At 44.5% G+C, this 9,279-nt stretch overlaps 1 long non-coding RNA gene across 1 annotated transcript; it reads right to left on the bottom strand.

Moving 5' to 3' along the window:
* Positions 1-3,058: 3,058 nt before the first annotated feature.
* Positions 3,059-7,931, bottom strand: LOC135190211 (uncharacterized). The gene is made up of 3 exons (XR_010308456.1): positions 7,826-7,931; positions 5,713-7,583; positions 3,059-3,690 (listed from the first exon to the last, which is right to left on the bottom strand). It is a non-coding gene; the product is annotated as an uncharacterized LOC135190211 (long non-coding RNA).
* Positions 7,932-9,279: the final 1,348 nt, after the last annotated feature.

Here is a 9,279-nt window from a genome sequence, read left to right as displayed (position 1 = left end):
CTTAAGTGCTGATTTTAAAGAATCCAGTCAGGAGTGCCAGTGTGGCCTGCTCAGAGTAAAAATATAGGCCTCCTCTACCAAAAGCTAGAGAAATAACTGCACTTCCCCATTTTTCCAGTTGCCCTGAGCTAGCTGTGTTATGTCAGCATCCATACTTAGTCCAGCCATCAGAGTGCACTACGGTGCTGAAGGATTTCACCCTGGGTTAATGCAGCATCAAGGAAAATGGGTACCTGCTTAGCACAGTAGTAGTTCAGAGAGCAATTGCTGGATGCTCTATCCACAGGAAGGATGTGCAGAGCTTGCCTGCACAACTGTGTTTTCCAGTAGCAGTGGATAGATGATATAGAAAGCATGGACAGGACAGCAGAGGGAATGCAGAGGTCTGGCCTATGGAAAATAGCCCCTTTCAGGAGTGGAAAGAGAGATGCAGAGCAGTAGTGTTAAATATCTGAGTGGGTCTGCTCATGGACAGATGCTTCCTGAGATGCTTCCAGTCAGCCTTGCACCTGCTGCTGGGACATGACAAACGTGCTTTTGCTGGGAACTGAGCCTGCAGGTAGCAGCTTTGGCATAAGAGGGGAAAAAAGCATAAAGCTGCTAGAACTTCTGCACAGCTTATTTCCACAGAAGCCACTCTCTGGCTTGCTCTGCAAAGAGGTTACAAGGACCCAGACCCCCATCACTGTGACAAGGTCCTTCTCATTCCACCCCATCCCAGTTTGCATTTTCTGTTCCTCTCAACAGCCACTATTGTACAAACTCAATTGCTTTAAATTACCAGAGGCCCTGCTCTGCTCTGCCATATATGTTGGTGTCTGGGCATTAAATATTTATTGAAAGATTCATTATTTGGGCATTAAATATTCATTTGTATGAGGGAATGAATTGGATGATTTGTATTTGTTTTTCACAAACTGTCCCAGAATGGGAAATGTTTGGTTTCTAGAGGGCTGAGCTCAGGGGCAGCTGGATTTTTCACTCCTGGATTTTCTGTGGAAGTGCTTATTGCCTGTCCTTCAGACAGCCTTTTCCCCACAGTAGCTGGCTGAGCTCTGGAGATTCACTGTGCTGTCAATAGGTTTGTATTTTGTTTACAAACCATACACTTGAAGATAGCTTCCTCTGCTTCCCCCTCCCTCTCCCCCCCCCCTCAATCACAAGTCATGCAGAAGAGACTCAAGATGCTCAAGCATCAATAGAATTGTGCTTGTTACCAGGAGATGTCTGGTTGTGTTCTGTCTCTTTAAGTGAAGTTTATGGCCTAAAAGGTAATTGATTTGCAATGGTATTTAAGACAAGAGCTGGAGGATACTGCTGTGCTCTTCTGCAATACAGTAGCCTGGAGAAAACCATTGCTAAAGCAAAACCATTGACTTCTTTTGTGATGTGGTTTCTTCTGATGCACTCAGCAGGGGTGAGGTTTGCTCTATTTTTACAGAGCAGTCTGCTATTTTTACAGGAGTAGTTTGGACACTGTACAATCTTGGAAGTTGTGCTGTGACTTAGGCAATAGGTGTGGAAAGGAGGGCAGGACATTCCACACTTTTGATTGCTTCTCTCTCCTTTATCTTCTTCCTTGGGTTAGGTTTTAGCTTTTTTTTTTTCTTCTTTTTTTCCTCACTTTTTTTTTTGGTGGTTTTTTTTTTTTTTTTGTTTTTGTTTTTTTGTTTTCCCTTTTCCCCAGGGAATGGCAGTCAGACAGGGCTGGAGAATCTGTTGAGGTTTAGCTACATGGCATATAATGGCACAATGGGAGGGATAAATACATTGATGATTACAGGTAGGGACAGTGCCAAGCTATGATTAGGGGGTAGGATTAGAGAAGGTAGATGGAAAGATTTTCCTAATATACTTGAGCCATTTGTACAATTGGTCCATCAGAAAAACTGTAAATTGGAGCCAGCTGCAGAGATGAGGGGCCAGAAAAGTCCCAAAGTCAATGGCAAACCTCCTTCTATCAGCAGGGTTTGGATTTCACCTACCTTCTATGGAACAGGAATGGAACAGCAACAGCTGCGCATTTTAGCTTTAAAAACAAGCAGGCAGACAAAGGAGAGAGAGAGCATCTCAGTAACACATCTGAGCAACCAAATGCAGCAAACTCTTCTTGCAGCTGACAGGCCTTGCTGAAGTTCCTATCCTAAGAATTTCAGAGCACAGTTACTTCTCTGAAGAGACTGGAAAGCAAAGAAATGCCTTGTCTTGGCTGCCTGGAGAGCCTGGCTGCCTGTGGCATACAGCTTGCAGGTTCTGGGCTGCAGAATCTCTCCAGTGCTGTGGTGTGAGAGAAGCTGAAGTTCCACAGAAGCAGGCAATGAGGGCAAGGAGATGCACACAGCTGTGACTCTTGCTTCCTAAGGCCTGGCATTTGTGAAGCCTTGCCCTCCCAGGGCATCCAGAGCTATCAGTGTCTTTCCACGTTTATGCAACAGGAGATAGAGAGGCTTCAGCAAGCAGAGGTGTCCATGAGACCTTGGTTGGGCTCCCTGCTCTATTTCCATATATAAATTACTTAAAATCATTTTTTGTGAGCATCAGCTGCTCCTGATGGAGAGGGTTCAGAAGAGGACCGCTAAAATGGTCAGAGGATGGGAGCACCTCTCCTACAAACACATGCTGAAAGAGCTACCCTAAGGAGTATTTCAGCTTAGAGAAGGCTCTGGTGAGACTTTATAGGAGCCTTCCAGTACCTGAAGGAGACCACAGGAATGCTGTAGAGGGACTGTTTCTGATGACAACGTTTTTAAACTAGAGAAGGGTAGATTTAGGTGGGATATCAGGAAGAATTTCTTTACTATGAGGGTGGTGGAATGCTGGAACAGGTTGCCTAGGAAAGTGGTAGAGACCCCATCCCTGGAGACATTTAAAGTCAGGCCTGATGGGGTACTGAGCAACCTGGTCTATCTGGAAATGTCCCTGCTGACTGCAAGGGGTTGGACTAGATGACCTCTAAAGGTCCCTTCCAACCCAGCACATTCTATGATCCTGTCATTGGTTCTATAATTCTATGGTAACAATCACCTAAACCAACACCTGAAAGTTGTCCTCTCTCCTGTTACAGGGAGTAACAGATTCTTTACATTCCCCTTCCTTCACCACCTTAAGGGGAGGTGTCTCCTCCCAACCTTAATCTTTAATATACTCACTGAGTAATAACCTTTTCTGGTCATTTACTCAGCAAGGATTTGTCATTCCAATATTTCATTAATCCTATAACATAAACCCCAAAAGATGTACACGGCTGAGCACAGTGCATAATTCCTTCGGTAGCACTCACAGCTTAAATGTGGCACACTATAAGAGCAAATCATTTTTGAAGGGAGGTGTTAAAACCACTACTTTCCACCCTTTTTGGGGACCAGTGACTTTTGTCACCAGAGTGTTAATTAGGCATTAGGCGGAGACAAGGGGATTCCAGCAGAGCAAAGCTCCTCTGTCTTGGAGAAACTGAACCAGCTGCTACAGCACTGTTGTGAATCCAGGCAAATGTAATTTATCCATGAAGCTTGGGTCCATCCTTGTACCAGTGGCTTGACAGTGGTCAAGGAAGTGTTCAGAAAGTTGCCAGAGGTGCTCTCTGCTTGCTCTTTGAGGTGCTGACCCTCTCACACAAGGTGTTCTTAGGAATGTGCCCATTGCCTCAAGTTCCCAGGGAACACTGCTTTTGTGGGACTATTACAGAAGCTCCTGGGGAAAAGACAAATCAGACTTTTTATCTGCTTTTCTGCTTGCCACAAGCTTCCAACCACTAAAGGCACTTCTGCTCCTCTCTGCTCAAAGGACTTAAGATGATCAATTTATAATGTCTACAGAGTGCTGGGGATGAAAAGATGTTCTGAAAATGCCTTGGATGAAAAGATGCTGTAAAAAAATAATCTTTACTCTGATAGACTGATTACAATCTATTGTGTCATGGATTAGTGGGTGAGTATTTATTCAGCTTATTTTTTATTCCTATGTACAGATGCTCTGGACCACAATGACCCCTTTGAAGTCATTATTGGCTCTTGCATCCGTGAGTAGCACAGAGGGCACATTAATAAGCTGTGTATAGAAAAAGACAATGAAGTTCCTGAGAAGTCATCAAGAGTCTATTGTGTCAGTCTGACTGTAGCCCACAAAAGATACTGAATCAGTAAGCTAAAAATATCCTTCAGAAATGCTGTTGACACAGTTATTTTACATTGGCAGCAACATCCTGCCCACATATACACATGCTACCCTTGCTAGTCCTGCTCAGAGCAATGTATGTTCTGGAAAGCATCTGGCTTTTCCTGGGATTCAGCGATCTCCAAATGGCACAAAGCACACCAGCTCTTTCCAGCTTTGTTAGTGAAGTGCAAGGGACTTAAATTTTAACTCTCTCCTACAATCCTCGTTGTGTGAAATGCTACAAAACATCCAGCTAGAGACTGCTGTTATGTCAAAGGGCTGGTAGCAGAAAAGAAAAGGTCAGGAAAAGATGAGAAGGAAATGGGTACTCACTGTGGTTCTGCCCTTTTTGGACCCAGAGGTGGTCCAACCTCACAAAAGCTCTGCTTCCTATGACTAAACAAATCTTCAGGAGAAAGACTTCATCTCACTCCAGCAGAAAAGGAGCTGACCTTACATTTTCCCACCCCTGTTAGTTTGCTTCCTACGTGCTGACTGGGACAGCTGGAGGAGCCAGGTCCCAAAGGTAACAAACCTTTACAATCGATGGAGTAGCTCAGCTGAATCACAGCTCTTGCTGTGGGCTGTCTGCAGGCTCAAGAAGACATCATCACATTTTCAAGGTGTTTCTAACAATTTCTGGGCTTAGAGACAATGCTTCTTATTTTAGTGGAAGCTGGAGTTTGGTTGGTGCTAGTCAGAATCAAGACATGGTTCACAATGTATGCTCAGCCTTTATTCTAGTTTGGAGTCCTAGACTAAGAAGACAGCTCAGGTCACCCTTAGCATACTTACATCTGGTGACACAACAAATGAACACAATGGCCTGCAATGGCTCAGTTGTGGTGTGAATGAATGCAGAATACCAACAAACACAGCAGGCTTACCCAGGGAACTAGAACTGCTTTAATCCATTCCTGGGAACATGCAACATAGAATTGGAAGGCCATAGAATGGTAGCAGACACAGGGGACATTTGCAGAGCACCTAGCCCAAGCACCCTGCTTATGAAGGTTCATCTAGGATGCACTGGAATGTGTCCAGGAGGGTTGTGAAAGTCTTTAGAGAAGGAGTCTCCACAAACTCTCTGGGCAGCCTAATCAAGTGCTTCATCACCCTCAAAATAAAGAGCTTTTGTCTTAAATGCAAATCCTGTGCTGCAGTTTGTGCCATCACTAAGAAGAACCCAGACCCATCCTCTTGACCTCTGTCCTTTAGATGTTTACATGCATCCGTAGGAGTCCCTCTCAGTCTTCTTTTCCAGGCTAAAGAACCCCAGGTCTCTCAGCTTTTCCTCATAAGAGAAATGCTCCAGTCCTCTAACCACCTCTATGGCCCTCTGTTGGATTCTCTCCAGTTGTTTCCCGTCCTTCTTGAACTGAAGAGCCAGGAACTGGACACAATACTCTAGATGTGGCTTCACTAGGGCAAAGCAGAGGGGGAGAAGAACCTCCCTAGACCTGCTGGCCACACTGACATCTGACTTCATCATCAGAAGCATGTAGCAAATATTTCATTAGAGAGTTTAAAATGTCTTTTAAAGGGAGGCCATCTCACCTTAACACTGTCTGCTCCTGCAAGAAGCAGCTGCAGAGCACAGACGATCACTGAAATAAGCAAAGACAAAGAGATGGGAATCGATGTAAAAAAATCTAGTTCTGCTTTTCCCTTTCCTGCCTCAAAGTGTTAGGGAACAAGATTATTCCCTGCCTTAGTTGGCTCTGGATTCTCCAATATTGTGTCTAACTCACGCTGAGTAATGTGTATTGATTGCTTTGTTACAAGCTTTATTGTCCAGTCCATCACCAATATAAAAGCTTATGTAAAACAAGAGCTGAAGACAGCAAGTGAGTGGAAGTGAGCTGGGGAGTGTGAATACGCACAGGGGGTAAATGTTACTCCACAGAGGTATCCTACACTTAAATTTTAGCAGCAGGAACTTGTTTTTCATTGCCCTGTTTTAAAGCCTTTGGAGGAAGGGTTTTGTTTTTCACTTTTTCCTTTGCTCACGTTCCAGTTTTCTCAGGCAAATAAAGTACCAGGAGGAAGGGGAAAAGCAGGTAAAGAGGCTGCATTTGCACATAAAAAGGAGTGGCTGAACATTTCTCTGCATTTAAAAGCAACAGGAAAGGACAAAACAAGAGGATTTACAGGAGGATACTGGAGTTGGCATAAGAGTCTTTAAGACTGGGTTCCTCTAAAGAGGCTCTAAGTGATGTGGTGGGCATAACTACTGGCACCTCTCTCTGCTTCTCAGGGGCTTCTGAGGTGACAATAATTTAATTTCCATGGTCAAATAACATTGCATGCTATGGCCTTCATTAGGCTGATGAATGAAATGGGACAGGTGATGTTGGTATTCTGTTTGTAAAGGGGAATGATCCCTTGGCTAGCAGCTTCATTGAGACCCACCCAATTCACTTAGGAAACACTGAAACCATCCTTACCTATCAGTAAGTATGGAAATAGATGCAAGGGATAAAAGATGTTTTGATGGTTGACCAAGACTCACCCCAGATACCAACATCACAATACACCTGCAGTGCTGGCAGAGGGCTGTGATGTTTCTCAGTTAGTACTGTGGTTGGCAGATTGATCCACTGCATGTGCCACAGCTTGGCTCTGCTGAATCCACACTCACTTTGGGACACAGTTTGACAGCCATGGTGTTTGGACTTTATGATCTTAAGCAAAATTTCTAATCAGAACAATCCTATGATTTTGTGATTCTGTGGACCAAGCTCTCCCTGAAAGCTGCCCTTGGTGCAGGATTTCCCTGCAAAACATCACAAGAACATTTCTCAGTCTTGATTCTTGCAGTTCCATTAACTTTTCTTGGCCTCCAACAATGAAGCCATGGAGTTAATTTCATTCCTTTAATCAGCAAGAAGGGGCTGGGGTGAAAAACAGATAGAATTCATTTTTTTTTTTTCAACTGATGGATCCAGGACACAAAGCTTACATTCCTGATAAAGGAGCTGTGTCAGCACTCAACAACCATCTTGAGCTCTGCAAATAATGACTCACTTGGTTCAGTGGTCAGACTGGAGCAAAATCATGGAGTAAAAAAATGCTTCAAGATTACTCACAAAGATGCTGTTGTTGTTTTCTAAGTAACAGAGGATGAAGAAGCCAGTTTCAAAAAGTGTTATTTCAGAAAGAGAAGTGGAAGCTTTCTGTTAGGGAACAGAAATGTGGGGGAAATGCTTCAACTTTTCTGTTTATTTCTTAATTTTAGCTTTGTCTTTTTGTCCTAGCTGATATCCTTCACATGCTGAGCCTGAACTCCAAAGTCCTGCTGATCGTGTTCCTCAGATGGGAATTAGATATTTTCAGCAAAGGGGAATTTTCACAGAGGGTGAATTAGATATGTTCACAAGGAGCACTGTCTTCATCTCTTCCCATGGTCCCAGCTCTGTCCAGGCAAACTGCAAGCAACACGAAAGCAAAGAGCATTATAGCAGACAACAGAGAAGTACCTGCTGGAATATTGATACCACTTCTTAGGAGGGGAATTGGAAGGTGAAGAAACATATTAGGAATTGCTGCCTCACAGAAAAGGTGATTAGGGGCTGGAGTGGACTGCCCAGGCAGGTGGAGTTGCCATCCTTGGAGATCTTTAAGAAAAGATTGGATGGGGCATTTGGGAGCATAGTTTAGCCATACTCACCATAGTCATGGCCTTAAGTTTTATGCTAGGCTTGATGATCTTGTAGATCTTTTCCAGCCTCAGTGATTCCATGTTCCAGCCAGCACCCGTGAGCAGTGTTAGAGTTGTAATTGAGTTTGTCCCTATCTAACCGGGGGGCCAACCAGGCCCCCCGGCCTTTGAAATCCCCTCCACCATTCACCCAGTGCACACCACAAGAACTCACCGGTGATGATCTGAGGAGGATCCCTCTGCCCAGTTGGGCAAACTTAGGGCTTCTGCCCTTCCCGGGGCCGATTATAAAGGGGAGAGGGGAGGGAGGGCAAAGTGGTCACACCTGGAGTGGGAGGAGACACCAATAGAGCCCAGGTGCTCTGAGTTTGGGGGAGAAATGATTTGCAGGATAGGAAAGGGGCAGATAGGGTGGAGTGGGTGGAGACTCTAGCAGAACCCAGGTGCTCTGAGTTTGGGGGGAAAATGAGTTGTGGGTGGGAAAGGGGCAGATACGGTGGAAAAGGGGAGGTGGTGTTGCCAAGTTGGAGATGAAGAGGAAAAGGAAGGAGATGAAAAGAGGAAGATGGGGATAATGTAAGGAGATGGAGAGGAAAGGAGAAGGGTGGGGGAGAAGGGAGATTAAAAAAATAGAAAGAAAAACTCAAGAAAAATGGATTGTGTTGTTTGCATTGAACCCATCCTCCTCATGACCAACCCTCTGTCATTTCTGCTTGGAGTAGTAACCAGACATCTTCACTGGCTCGCTACATTGGCTGAAGAAGAGCAAGTCACATCTGCCCAAAGAGGAAAAAATGAGGAAATAAAGAGGAAAACTATGAAATAAAAATGGAAAACAAATACAAATTATAAATGTGCATATTCAAAACATGAGGTCTTTCAGCAAGTTCTCCAGGGCATGTGTTCCTGTGTAACCTGAGCTAGATTTTATGGTCCTGCTCGGGCAGGAGAGTTGGACTTGGTGATCTCTGGAGGTCCCTTCCAACACTTATCGTCCTGTCACCCAGTGATCCTTTCATTTCTTCCCCCCTATATAGCTGCTTTCTCCATCTCAGTGGCTGACTGCCTAGGCCTGTTTGTCAGCAGTGTGCTTCATAGGGAGGGTGGTCCTCTGTGTTCCAGGAAAATTAGAGAGTGTGGATCATAATCACAGCCATGGGTCACTAGAAGGGGATGCCAGATGGAGAGCAAAGAACAGTAATAGCAGATGTGCAAGCAGTGAAAACAAGAAACAAAACCCTATTACCCACTATTATTGCTATCCTCCCTCCTCTTGAAATTAAAATTGGGCTATTTAACCCCCTGTAGTAGAGTTTTAGTTAAGAAGCTGCAAGCTGGCATTCATAATGTGCTAGTAAACCCACACAGGGAGTCTTCTCACACAGATCCTTTTCTCCCACAAAATAAGGGCACTGGTTATTTGTGTAACCTCCTTCAGCCATGCTTAGTTAAGGAGAGAGTAC

This window comes from Pogoniulus pusillus, chromosome 35, assembly GCF_015220805.1.
Source record: "Pogoniulus pusillus isolate bPogPus1 chromosome 35, bPogPus1.pri, whole genome shotgun sequence".
NCBI lineage: Eukaryota > Metazoa > Chordata > Aves > Piciformes > Lybiidae > Pogoniulus > Pogoniulus pusillus.
The sequence above is the reverse complement of the archived record's forward strand: the minus strand, read 5'-3'. Positions and strand labels throughout refer to the sequence as shown.